At 38.1% G+C, this 14,987-nt stretch overlaps 1 long non-coding RNA gene across 1 annotated transcript; it reads right to left on the bottom strand.

Moving 5' to 3' along the window:
* Window positions 1-1,368: 1,368 nt before the first annotated feature.
* LOC114534987 lies at window positions 1,369-12,351 on the bottom strand. Its single transcript, XR_003688179.1, has 2 exons — window positions 12,184-12,351; window positions 1,369-2,364 (listed from the first exon to the last, which is right to left on the bottom strand). It is a non-coding gene; the product is annotated as an uncharacterized LOC114534987 (long non-coding RNA).
* Between the last annotated feature and the right edge of the window lie 2,636 nt (window positions 12,352-14,987).

Raw genomic sequence — 14,987 nt, 5'->3', positions numbered from 1 at the left:
AGCAGCAATTGGAGCATGCAACAGATTCTAAGACATGTGTACCGCTGAACACAAGATCGTTGATAGACAAATTAGGTGAAATATTTCCCTTTTGGGCTTCCATTAGATTATAACGCCCGTCGCACCAACATTTAGCTGGTAACGCTGGCTATTTTGCACCTAGAGATCACTTTTGCTTCCAAACTAGGCTTCACGCGGCCAACTTTTGTTGGAATTAAATCTGAGCGCTAAACATTGGGAACTTTGTTGTGCCCCATTTAATGAAACCCTATATAGCATCGTGTTTACAGCGAATACAGGTTTATCAATGCCTTTCCGAACATATTGGTTCTAAATCGAACTGACTTTCTGAGGTAGAGCGAGTGCAATTTGAAAGCTGCTTTCATTCCGAATGCAAATACCAAAATTCGAATTTCATAAGCAGTTCACTGTTCAGTTTGAATCCGCATGCGTAAAGCACGTGAAGAGCATATATTTTGAACTCTTGTAAATGATGACGACAATTATAAATAGAAGAGGTAATTGGCGTGATTTCAAGTGTCAGATATAGAAAAAACATTCGGGAGAACGTTGATGCTTATCGCAGCACGCCTTTAAAACCTCTTGCTTAAATTTTTTATTCGTTCATCGCTAATAATCTCTACAACGACGTAATGTACTCTGCTTAATTATACATACATGCACGTTATAAAAAAATCAAGTTCGGAATTTTCCAAGTAATCCACTTTGCCGAGTTCGCTCTCAAAAGACAAAAGAGTTCAGTTCCCTATAGGTATTTAAATAGCTTCTAGTTGTATTTGAAATTACTTGATAATAAATGCACTTGATATTATTACCCTGAATTAGCAACTTATTAACTTATTTTGCCATTAAGAATATAGGCAAAAGTTAGAATTTATCACCATGGTTAGGTCGGGATCCTAGAAAAAAGGGGTTAAACATTAACTAATCTCAGGCAAATATGTGCAATATCGAATTTGCATTAGGTTTTTATGTTTGAAATCCAATGGACATCCAACTCCGATTTCCAGAGACTATATAATTAAACAAATTGTTTTTCTTTAGATTTATGAATTATTAACGAGCCTCGCTGGACAAAATATTTACACTTCAGGGCTGAAACTGAAAGCTAGTTTAAGCTTGCATATGGCGATTAAATTTTAAGAATTTTCCTTATCAACTAAGGTAATGCCGACACCGACACGTGCATGGTGACTCGACCAGCCATTACTGCAACAGTTTCTTCCACTCTTGGCATCGCTTGTGTTCGCCGTTTCTGGGCTACAAAATATATACCGTAGGGTGGTTTTGAGTGTTTCACATCCGGCTCTACAAGATCGTAATTTTCAATATTGACATCACGGAGAATATTTGTGCTAAATATATTTACTGAGTTTAATACATTATGCTGAATTTAGACTCATGTATTTATAATATATATACACTTCAAGCTAGTCCAAACGAAAGATGTTCTGCTATGATTAGGTTCCCCCATTACATATGTTGTTGTCATATTAAAAGCCAGGTCAGCCAAACAGACACTTCAATCTAAAATTTAGTCATGATTACACACATAAATGAATCAATCTATCGAGTTCCAAAGCTGTTTCGGGTTAAAGAGATCTACTCTGTGAAAGGGTGTCGTTTCTGGACAATTTTTGAACAGGACGAAGCTTCCTATAAGATCCATTCGCTGGGATTTATAAAAACCACCTATATAATATGATTTTATTTAATATATCAATCATTGCTTAGCCGTAGCAGATTATCATACTCGGTGTGTTTTGAATCAATATTTGCTCCCATTCACCGAAATGTTGCAAAACGCTTGTTGTGAAGCCTTGTAACACGTTTGGTGTCTTCTATTCTAGAGGAACTCTTGCATCAGATCGGAATTGAGTTCCGGGAGATCCACTTTCTTGTCAAGTCCGAGCTGCGAGGCGAAACTCATTAGCCACGTCTCGTCCAAACAGTCAGTATCGTGAAGTAAAAACTCCGAGTTCCTCATCGTCTTATTTCGAGAGAACGCCGTGGAATTATCGGCCTGTCCTCGCTTGCTCGGCTGTTCGTGTCCATTAATGACACCTTTCTGTTGGCTCTTAATCGCGTGATAGAGATGTCTTAAATGTTTAATATGAACCTCTTTTCGCTCTGCAGGAATGTTTTGAGTCGCTTGCACGCCGTTGACACTTTTATTTTCGTTATTATCGAGTAGATCTTCGAGTCGTACATCCGTCTGTAGGTCGAGCACAAAGTTTGCTAGATTGCTGTGAAGCGACGCGCCGTCGTTGTCATTATTCCTCTCCATCTGAGATGTGCTCACGTCTGCAGAACTCAATTGTGCTGTGGACGGCATATGCATACCTAAATAAAGAGATTACAGTTCGGTTATTCATGAGGCCAAAGGGTACTGGTGTTGATTAACGACACATGACGCACAGCGTGTGCATACTGAGCATGCCCTTGATGGCAAGGTTCTGATATCGGTTGAGTATGGTTTGATCTTGCCGAGCTAGTTGCATACCCCCGACCATTGACACGAGCTACTTTTAACAGATCTAATCTTGAACGTAATTCATGGCTGCACTAAACATTCTTAGATCAGGGAAAGGTAGCGACGTTTTCATTGTATAAGCTTGCATTTGATGGTTTAAAGCCTGTTTACACTTGCAATTTTTGCTGCGGCTTTAGACTCGAATCTCTTCTACTGATAGATGTGAATTAGTGTATTAGTTACAGATGGTTAAATAACAGCGATAATATGATCAGAGCAGTCGTAATTATTCGCTTTTTCACATCTATCAGAAGAAGAAAATTGTAACTGTAAACAAGCCTTTGAAATCATGCAAATGAAGTGTATATGTTCCTACTTTCTTTATTGTGAGTTTAATTTACTGTAATTCAAGGGATTAGGCACTGGATTCGTTTCATTGCTGGCCTGAGCATGCATGGTTAGCTCATGCAGAGGTAATTCCTGTTCAAAAACGAGAGCTACATTGATTTAATCATTCGCTTGGCCTAAAATGTTTAACCCCGCGTGGCCCATTGCATGCATCAATCGTTATTAATTCGACACAGGGTCGACCTGATGGTATAAGATCTTGAAAAATTAGAACCATATGAGAGCTACCTTTATACGACTAAAATTCAATTTCTACTTGACGCTAATTAATTGGGTTTTTTTAATCTCAGCTCGGTAAACATACCTAACCTTGGCAGTTTAAACAAGATGGTCGCGGCAAGTCTAGACAAGCCCTTAAGCTAATAACATATGGTTTTTATTTAACAAACATGTTGCAATATTTTTGTGGAAAATTCCAACCAACGCAAAGGGCAATCGCGAATTAAAAATACATCCTCAAAAACGCCAGATATGGTCATGAATATAAAACAATGAAATTGAGGTGCGATTTTCAACACCGCTCGCCAATTTCTCGAGCAAAGCTTTTCTTATAGACATTTCCAGAATAGTTTGTCATTTTCAGGGACGCTGCGCAAAAACAGCTATACGCATGTGGTGGTAATAGTGTAATGCCGTAATACAGTTTTAAGTGCATGGTCAAACATCGCATATAATTAGCTGTTGTGTTTATGCAGACACGGTTCATTTGTCTGGACAAAGTTAGGCGAACGGTTTTGCTCAGATTTAATTCCTAATTAATAAGTTTGATATATTTGGTGACCAGCCGCGTCATAAAGTACCGCACCGTACGGTTCGATGATTCCTTGATTAGCAATGAAATTTCGATTTCTTGAACTTACAGTTTACAGACAAAACCTCTCCACGAATTGTTACTCGTCTAATGTACAGGCTTATACGCTTGTGAATTAAACCCCCCGAAAAATGTTCACCTAATTCGGTTCTTCAAAATAAAATTAGCCGTCATCAGTACATGTAAACACTACCTTAAACCCTGATTTTCAAGCGAAATGCGAGAAATATTTCGCCTGTTTCTTTTGAATTGTATCAAGCAGCATTAATTTCTTCAAGTGCTCGCAATTCAAAAGAGACAGGCGAAGGGAAATATTTCGCCGAGCAAAAGTGCCTGTGATATGAGGCCCTAAGACCTGGGTGAAAGAAAATAAGACCTTGTTGATCCCTTATGATTAGTCCTATTTTTTTCGGTTGTGTGTACATACAACTTGCACATATTCTTGTCTATATTAACGCCAGCAAACATCGCACTAAAGCCTATACTTAGGAAGGGCGTAGTATGGAACTATTTACTAATAAAAAACCAGATGCGATTAGAAGTCAAAAACTGCATTAGGAGTGAAATTAGATGCAATTGTATGTTAAAGTGCATTAGAAATTAAAATCGTAAAATCATCTTCTTGAAGGAACTTAACAATTCTGACTTCTTTGCCGCCTTGTGGGAGAAATCACCACAAATCCTCTCGGCATGTTGTTGATCGTTGACATATGACGTAATGATTTGTTACAAGGCGCGCCATCTTGCATGGTCGATTCTAAAAGTGCCATCTTTTTTTAACTGTTTATTTCGCCCGAACATTCAACAAACAATAAACTGTTTACATCTTGGCTGACTCTATAGTAACTTAGTGGTCTCCTCGCCATTTAAAATATATCTTTGGAACGGTATTGCACATATCTTGTATGTTTTGGCAAATAATTTGTTTTAAAGTTTACGTTGCAATATACTGGCTAAGTTGCAATATAACTAAGAGCAGCGTAGTGAAATGTGGTATAAAAACTTCCTAAAATAGATAAAAACACTTCTCGACGTTTGGATCTTCGTCAGGAGAGTTAGTATCAGTCATACTAAATAAGAAGTGTTTCTTCCTATTTAAGGCAGTTTCAATGTATCATTATTTTGTTTAAAGTTTACCTTCTCCTTTTAAAGGCAACTGAGTTGATTTAGACTTTCCCTGTGTTTATATTGCATGTGCTCACCAGGGCAATCGTGAATATTGAGTGGCTACCCGATTACAATCGCGAACAATCCGAAACGCCAAGAAGTTTGTTCTGCACACGTTTTTTAAATCAACAAAGATGGCGGCAATTGCAAACCGCCTTGAGCAAGAATCAGCTGCCAACATGCAATCCTCGCAAGTCACAGCGAGATTTTGCCCCGTGGGTTTGACGTGAAATGCCGGTATTTTCTAGTAGAAACGGAATGGCGTCATCACATACGGGACAATGAGAGTTTCGCTGCTTATCAACGCAGGAAATGAGAGTTTATATAGCTATGGCTACACGCCTAAACTAAGTACCTTCCGTTTCAACGAGAGCACATATCCGAAGAAGGAAATTGGGATGGTCACGGGAACTATTAGTGTAGCCTATCTACGCCCATTGATATTACTTCATGAATTGCCTTATGCAAAGTGCCCAAATAACAGACATGGCGGATAATGCATGCCCATTGTTGGTGTTCCTGTTAGCATTACGATTAGGGATTAAATTTTCGTGATAATAAAAATTTTTCATCGTATATAATAAGTTACAGGAAAAAGTTGTGATATGATTTGTTGAAAACTACTTTTCTCACTTTGGGAAAATAAAAAAAGAGTTGTTCATTGGAAACTTCTTACGGCATGCTTTGTTACAGGTTGCTTTAGCTGATACAAATTTCCGTTGAGATGCAATTACACATCTCTTTCAAGAAGTTAAAAAGCTATGAAAGGATTGTGTGATTGAATTGCATGTGCATAAAAAAATACGTTTATTTGAATGGAATGAGTTCCGGTGCATCTTGCAAGGCCAAGTTCGAACGAAGATGTACTTTTCGTCAGCTGATTCATTGATACAGGCTAAGTAGCATAACCCAAACAAAAACAGTCATATAGGTCAAGTATTCAAGTTGAGTACAAACATTAACACAAGCAAAGCAAGCATTTCATCGCAAACTATACGGTCAATACCACACACGTTCATGTTTATGTAGCTATACTGTACCGAAAAGCCGAACTGGACAGGTTTAAATAATGATTTTCCACAACGTGAAAGTTTATATAACTAGCTAATATACATGTTTGCTAAAAACGTTTTCAATCATTTTTTTTTGCCAGAATTAGAATAATCGAATTATGGTTGTATTAAATGATTGACAAAAATATTGTTTCTTTATTAGTTTCGTCTCCAAGAAAAAATTGGCGTTTTTTGTTGTTGACATTTATATAGCAAGCATGTGTTCATAATATTTTTCATATGAGTTATTTTCATCGACAATGAATCTTTGAATGTTGCGATTTGATACATCTATGCAACACACTCGCGATAGAAACATTGCGGTCAATGCAATTGCGGTAATGATCGAAACATTTAACATGGATTCATCATTCATTACGCTGGTTTGGGGGGGCAAGATACAAGAGTTGCGGTTACCAGTATTGACAAGTTACATTTCATGAATGATCATATGTTCTTGAAAACAGAATAATTGAGTTTAATACTTACAATAGGGCATGTTTTTGCATGATGTTGGCCCGTTAAAGTGATTTGATATTGTAGATGCATATTTCATTGCTAGCCTGAAATTTTTGCACAGCTATAGATAGCTATTTTGGATAGCGAATCTTTGCAAACCTATATTAAACTGATATCACGAGAGTGCTTGCCCCGTGACAAAAGCAGTGGCGGATTCAGCGTACATCAAACCGGTCAAGTGATGTATGTAAAATTCCCAAAGCCTAGCTTTGTTTAATTATCATTCAGCATGGTATTACTATCACTATCTCAAACTATGCGGTTCGTGCTGGTTTCGGTTTGAATCCGTTTGACTATATGTGGGTTATTCCGTTTATATAATTCGGTTTTGTTCTGTTGCATTATGATGCAAAGCAAAGTTTCCGAACATGATGCAGTGTTACAGCGGTCTTTATGACCGGTTTGCAGGGCTTTCCCCCACGAAATTGAGACTTGTGATTGGTCAAATCTCACGTTGCCATAGAAGCAAACTTTTTTGACCGGTCTGCGGGCAAATTTTAGGGGGTTTGCCACAGTAGCGGGCAGGCCGGCTATGCGAGGCCTTCGATGATTGGTTACTTTCAAATACTTGCAAGGCTTTTATTGGTTTATTTCTCTGCCCGGTCATGACGCACATGGCTGCATGGTTTTATTATCTTATTACAGCGGAGCTATAGTTTATTATAGTTAGTATAGTATTTCTATCTTTCCGAAAGTGTTTGTTGACCCTACGGTCTCTACCTGCATGTGTGTAATATTACTTAAAATACATGTCTAAAATGGAAAAGAACGTTTTCTCAAAAGCAAAAACTGCCCTTCAAGAGAATAATTTGAGAGTTTTGTCGAATTTATTCGAGTCGTATCAGTGATAAGCAAAGTATAAGGAACAAATCAATTCTAAGCCTGTGTGAGCGAATTAAGCGAATTATTGACCGCTCGTGAGTCGTCTTCGCCGAAATTTCGAAGCGGGATTCTACGTTTACGTCTATTTAATAACGCAGGATTTAAAAGTGGTTAAAGCGCGAGTATATATGTTTATATGAAACGAACAATTTACATATGTTCTGTGTGAGTGCGGGTTCTTAAGGCCAAAGGTCATTCGGGCACTTGCATATAAAGTGTATAACAATAATGAGTACGTTATAACTAATAAATCTATCCGAAAATTTTTTGATGGGGGTTGTGCGTTAGGCTGAATCCGCCCCTGGACAAAAGGACCAGTTGTTGTGCCAAATAAAATAAATGTCGAACATTTCCGCCTTCGATGTTGCGCAGAATGAGTGCGCGCATGCCCTGGCATAGGCCTTCAAAGTTTATACCTGATATTGTTAGAAATACACTGTTGGGCAAAGCTTGGTCATGCAGATCTTACAGAACTTGTGCATGTAAAATGATACTGATATTGTAAACAATTCATTGCTGAGCAAAGCTTGATTACATGAAAATCTTACAAAACTAGTACACTCTACAAAATTACCTGATACTGTAAACAACTTATTTCTGGGCGAATTTACAACAGAACTATGGTGCGTGTAAAATGGATCTGATATTGTAAGCAATGTAAGCAATTGGTCATACAAATCCTCCAGTACTAATCCAGCGCATTTAAAATGATCTCATATTGCAAACAGCTCTATTCCAGGCAAACTTTATCATACAGATCCTACAGAACAATGGTTCATTTAAAATGACCTGATATTCCAAACAATTCAGCACTAGGCAAACTTGGTCATACATATCCTACAGAACGATGGTACATTTTAAATGATCTGACATTGCAAACCATTTAATGCTAGGCAAACTTGGTCATACAGATCCTACAGAACAATGATGCATTTAAATTTATCTGATACTGCGAACAATTCAGTGCTAGGCAAACTTGATCATGCAGAACGATATCTGATATTGTAGACAATTCATTGCCGGGCAAAGCTCATGGTCACGTGTAGATCAAAATGATCCAACACTGTAAACAATTCATCGCCGGGCAGTGGCGTAGCCAGAACGATAATTGGGGGGGCCAATATTCACATATTCGTGATACGCAGGTTTAATTTCTTTTCAAATCAATTGTCTTTACAGTCTGTTAACATGAATATATGAATATGGGCCCCCCCAATTATCGATGCTGGCTACGCCACTGTCGCCGGGCAAAGCTTGGCCATACAGATCTTACAGAACTAGTGCGTATTTTTTTCCATGATGGATGTTCGAGACAGCCTATAGTCGAGCATACTTAACCAGAGGTAGTACTTTTGAAAATGATTTACTTACTGACATACAATAACAGTTATTCAGGAAACTAACATCCGAAGTTGTGCTTTTAGGATCGATGTTTGTTTTAGATCTAGATCTTTAAAAAACCCGATGATATTTGTGTTGGACGAGAAGTAGGATGGACTGAGTAGCGTCGCTTCCAAATTTCTTGAAAGCGATCTCTATGAAGAACAATGAAGTATTCTATTGCTGGCGGTGTTTGTACAAGGGAGATGATCGCTCCTATTTTGTCACGCATGTACATCATCAGTTCAAGTAGAACTTCGTTAGCGATACTGCTTTTGAACTCCGAAGGCACCCATGTTGAAAATGAATGCTTCTTTGATGTCATCCGAATGTAACCACCAGAGCGGTTGTTTGAGATCTATGAGGCGAAGGAATTGATAACTTTCGCTGTTCGATCACTAGACAATTTTTTCAGTTATGAAACAAGAACTGGAAAATAATACTTCCTATAAATCTTCGTATTTGAAGCAAGGTTTACAGTGTATACATGAAATAATACTTCTTGGAAATGGATATATTACTTCTTAGGTTCGTTCAGCCTGCGGTAATGTGAACCTAATCCGAACGTCAATGTACTCAAATTTACCAAAAAAAGAAAATCGCACAAAAACACCAAAAATCGCAAGTGCATGTAAACGAGCCTAGTATAGAGAAACAAGAGCTGAGAGAGAGCTCACCAGTACACCCTGATTAGGGTCGCCGAACGCCTTAGCAACAGGGTATCAATTTCTTCAATAGAACCATCCGTGCATTGGAATAACATTCAACAAATAATTATATTGTATAAAATATCAGGTCAGCATGTTTATCACCAGGGTCCGTATTCATATAAATAAAAAAATCGACATGAATGTTTGCGCAAATTACATCGGGACACGCTAGATAAATTTAAAAGCCTCATTTGGATTATATCGGATTCCTTGTCACGACATCTTCGTCTTCCCTGCGAAGGGAAACGTTGGTAGCAAATTCGACAGATTTGGTCAATTTAGAACATTCGTTTTCAGATAACTCCGCCTATCTTAGTTCGTTGAGACCATAATGAAGCATGATAACATGTGCCAGATCAGAGTTTTATAATGCAATTCACATGCAGGCGAGTCCAATAACTAAAACGGAAAGAAGCTTGTAACGGTCTGACGAAGCTGACTTTATATAGCTTACTTTTTAAGCTGACTTGAATATCTCTATTAGATGTACCTCCTGGAGGTCAGGTAATAGTCATATCCTAGGCCTTTTTTAAACGTTATGGCTCTTATTTGCTTCACGATAACAGGCGCTCAAACGGCGTTTAAAATAGGACCCAGTGCAAAGGAGGAGATTTATACTGGACACCTCTACAGTTCCAAGCCGTTCTTCTTCGGAAGTCACGTGAGGATAATCTCTTATTGATTTGGTAGTATATTTTAAAACGAAACCAAAAGCAAACTAAATTAATCATACTGGATAGCTCTGTCAAATAATCAAAAGTCGCTGGTCGAAGTGAAGCAAGCAACCCTATAACCTAACGTAGCTAGCAATAGTGTTGACTTCGACACGGAAGACAGTCCGGTTGTTTAGCGGGGAGGACTAGACGTGTAAAACCCAGACACATGCACGTGAGTATTGTAGAAAAACACCGACTGCCAAGTTCTTTGTATTAAAAACCGCTGAATTATAGGAACTTTCAGTTCATTAAATGGAATTCAACCTGAGCTGTCAACACTTTACTATCTTATACGTTTGCATGCAGAGAGAAGATGTATAGAAGCGACATCTTTCAATGTTGACAAAAATAATTAAGAGATTTTTCGATGAAAACCTCCTATATAGCTATTTGCAAAAAGCGGGTGTTTGAAAATTGCAATTTGCCAGACACCGGATTTCGGAACATCTTAGAGATTACGTCAACAAACTGGTGTGGCTGTTGTAATATTATTAATAATAGTAAGTAGATAATTTGTTTCAAAATCAAAGGGGTTTTTTTTCTCGAAGTCGTAAGGCAAAGTGATAGTGATTTTGACACATACAAAGTTACTATACAGTCTAAACTCGCATTCACTTGTATCGATATGATAGTGAAGTAATGCTATAAATTCTGGTCTATATATGGATTTATGCTTTATGGAATTTGAATATGCTTTGTGATGACTATAGGAAGTATTTCTTTGCCACGCTCAAAACAATGCTGAGTGCATACAATAGGATACAAAGTCGCAAGACTCGCCTTGATATGGCTAACAATCGGTTAACAAACTTTTGGTATAAATTCTATAGTACGTACGACTATGTATACGTAAATATAACTTAGGCACGTTTAGACGTTGAAGTTTTCATGTGGCGAGCCTAATGTTAATGAGCTAAAGTCTTTCACTTCGCTTAAGTTCATTTGCATTCGACTCGGTAAATGAAAAGTTCGACGTCAAAAACAGGCCTTAGTTTGAAGTCTTTGAAGTGGGAGGAATTTTGCCACACTCACAACAAAAACGTGCAATTATGCTTCTCAACTAAATGTATTCATGCGTGTAAACTCCAGTGCATGAATGTTTGCAATGTAAGGCTATTTTTCTTTGGAAGCAAAGTAAAATAATGCTTGGTTTGTTATAATTTCAGCAAGGAAAACGGCGCTAGCCCCCAACTGCTTTGAATAAAGCTTATCTTCAAGCAATCATATGTTAATCCTAGCGACCACACAGGCAATATGCATGAGGATATATTTCTCAACAAAAACTTTGACTTATTTCGCCTAGTTTAAAAGCGAAGAATTTCGAAAGGCGCTGAAGTATCGAATTTTGAAGCATCCGCTTTGAATGAGGCATTCCACAGCACGCGACCGCCAACAACAAAAGGCATTTCAAAACATTCCGAACGGACATTTGCTCCGTAGATTAGCCTTGTAAATATGGTGCCGCTGTGGCATCGTAAGCGTCGCACGTATGATTGTAAACTTCTCCGGAATGTTGCCTTGAATTTCACACTTGGCACACTTTGCAAATATCAATCTAATCAGAAATTTGCGAGACGAAATTAAAGTGTTTCTATATTCGAAGACAACGTCGGAATTACGTCAGTGCATATGCATTCGTATAAAGTCGGCTAAGATCGCAGCACTTGATAAACACTATTTTTGCTGAAGTTTTCAGTCTTGCATATGGAATTGCCTGCATCTGAACTGCTCTATAGTTAAAGCACATGTGCTTCGCAGGTTTTAATGCTATTGCTGGACTTTTGTCTAAAGAGTTCCCTCAATTCAATAGACAATGTTCGTACTTGTGTTTATAAGAGACGGATATCATATTACATATAATACATATGAACTTTGGAACATATTCTCCGACAGAAATAGCTGAGGGAATAAAATGTCGCAAAAGCGATCGCTGTGCAATCAAATACAACGAATGAATAGATCGATGCTTTTTAGGGTGAAATAATGTATAAGGGATACAGACTTCGTACTATTTACTCATAGAACGTTGAACGTTAGAACTCACCCGTATATGTCGATTGTTGGGATTTTGAGCAGCTAAACTTCCTGATATAAAATCCGCAAATCCAACAGATATAAGATTCGAAATTCAACTTCAGATCTTGCGTGATCAACTTCCCACACAGCAATGCCTACCTGCCGTTTTGAATACCAGAGTAATGTAAACAGCGTGAAGGTATTGTATTATATATCTGGGAGTCCGCACTAAAATCTGGACTCTATCCGCAGGAAACGTCAGGAACATCCGGTTACAAAAAAATTTAAAAAATTAACACGAAAGCTTTCTGCAATTGAAATTTGAAAACGCAATGCTTTTACCGAACGTGATAGTTTCGTATTTAGGTTTCCATTTAGGCTTTTGTAGTCGAAAAAATGTTGACTGCGAGTGTGATATGATTATCTTCGGAACTGGGAACCGGGCTGGAAACTTGCTCACCACTCCTACATGACAAGTCACGTAGTGTTTGATCAGACAGCACTGATAATGAACAGTTATTTTAATATTGAAGTTTGGGATGAGTTTAGCATGCGGAATTGCGTCAATCTAAGTCTTTTTTGCCGGAAGTCGTCTGGGTTTAAAGCCTCTGAGGAGTGAAATATTCAGAAGCTCTTGAATCTCGAGCATTCATACACGGCATCAATTAAACCTTCCTTAGATACCGTGTTTCAATAACATGAAACAATACCTTAGACAAAAAAGCCTTTTCATACCTTACCATACCAAACCATACCACACCACACCACACCACACCACACCACACCACACCCACACACCATACCACACCACACCACACCATACCATACCATACCATACCATACCATACCATACCATACCATACCATATCATACCACACCACACCATACCACACCATACCATACCACACCATACCATACCATAGTAACCATACCCTACCATACAGATACCATACCATAGTAACAATACCCTACCATACAGAACCGTACCGAACCGTACCGAACCATACCATGTCATACAATATATAGCAAACAATACCTTACGTTCCGATACAATTTCTCACAACATTATCACAACATTATACCATATCATTGCATACTTTTGGAAACCGTACCACAAAGACACACAATGCTACCGATACCATACCTTATTGCACAATACCATATCCTTGCATACCATTGGAAATAACACCATATTTTTTCCTCCTTCAACGGCTCTTTGGTTTACGGGTAAATACATGAATGACTTTTTTCTGAAACACAAGTATTTATGATTAGGATCCTCAGAAAGACAATTTTTAATGGAAGGATTAATTATATGTTTATCTTTCCTCTGGAAATGTAAGGCAGTATCGACTAAAATCTATGTTTAACAAGAAATATATTATTATTGCAGTTTATATAATATTTAATAGTTAATATAACTGTCTACATATGAACAAGTCAAGAGCAAGTTGTCAATGGTGCGGAAGATTCCAGGCTGTAAGAGTTACAACGTAGGGTCATGTTACATGATAAAATTTTTCTTCCCACTAGCAATTTAATCAATTAATTTGACCACTACGAAACGTTTGTGTTTACGACACTCCACGGATGTTTTCTCAATTCTTATACATACATTTTGAAAACTCTAAAGTTGAATTCAAAAGTAGAATTGCATTACATTCAAAAGTTGAATGCATTACAAGTTGCTTGAAAATTTGCATCGTGTAAGACTTCCTTAAATATTAAATCAATACATCAGTCTAATACACCCGATTAAAGCCATAAAGAGACGTGTTCTTAGTATGTGGGCTTAGACAGTGGACTTAATAAAAGTGGCTTGAAACACAACAGTAGCATATCGAAGTGATAATATAAACCAGTATAAACCTATGTATAAAAGTTTGGGCTGTGACGTATTTGCGATCAAAGTCATGTGTGGGTAATTAGCCGTATTGGCCAATCAAAACATTTTTTGTGAGCCAATACATCGTCACGCAGAAGTTCCCGAAGGCCGTTCACTTTCCTCTCCAGATGGTGTAGAAGGATCGCGTACCTTGGTTTCCACTGCCCAGGATGTCGGAAGTCCATTTCATACAATTGGCACGTAGCAAAAATATGACGTAGTTTGGATGTAAATATTGTCACTCGACCTTGGCAGGATGTCCTCATAATATAAAATTACTTTTCCCAAGTTCAATTGAAATAGTACGTCAAGGTCGTACTCATAAAAAAGGTTATTTACTCATAAAAATACGTGTTACAGTGTTTTTGTATCGGCGCAAGGCACATATAAAGAGGGGGGGGGGGGGTTGACCGGTTCAAAAGCGGCAAAACCAGTTCCAACAAAAGTCAGGCATGAAGAAGGGAAATGGGAAGTTGAAAAGTGCGTAGAAAACAAAATAACTTTATTTAGAATAAAAAGTTTTTTAGTATAGGAAGTATGGGAAGTTGGGATTTTCGAGATGGGGAGTTGGGGCAGACAGGGTTTGACGGAGTAGACATCTGTTTCCTAGGATTCCTGATTAATTTAAAATCTCAAAAGATATCCTCGATTGACGCCAACCATAGTCCAGTTTCCACTACGCTCAATTTATTGGCATAACCGGGCTAAAAGCCTAAAATAGGTATCCGTACTAATTTCGTTGGTGCTCGATCTTTGTTTTGACACCGGACCGTGCCGTGCAGGCCGGACGGAGCTTCGATCCCTCTGCCAATTCTATCTACGTTACTGTAAGGGTATAAAATGTTTAGACCGTGTTTAGGAATTTATGGTACAGGTTATCACTGACATCTCCCACCCGTGCTGAAATAAGTCAAATTGTAGGTCAGTACATCTGTCAAGGTGCAGCA

Source organism: Dendronephthya gigantea, unplaced genomic scaffold, assembly GCF_004324835.1.
Source record: "Dendronephthya gigantea isolate DGI-Jeju-01 unplaced genomic scaffold, DenGig_1.0 000002F, whole genome shotgun sequence".
Lineage (NCBI taxonomy): Eukaryota > Metazoa > Cnidaria > Anthozoa > Malacalcyonacea > Nephtheidae > Dendronephthya > Dendronephthya gigantea.
Note: the sequence above shows the minus strand (reverse complement) of the source record. Positions and strands in the feature narration are given on the sequence as shown.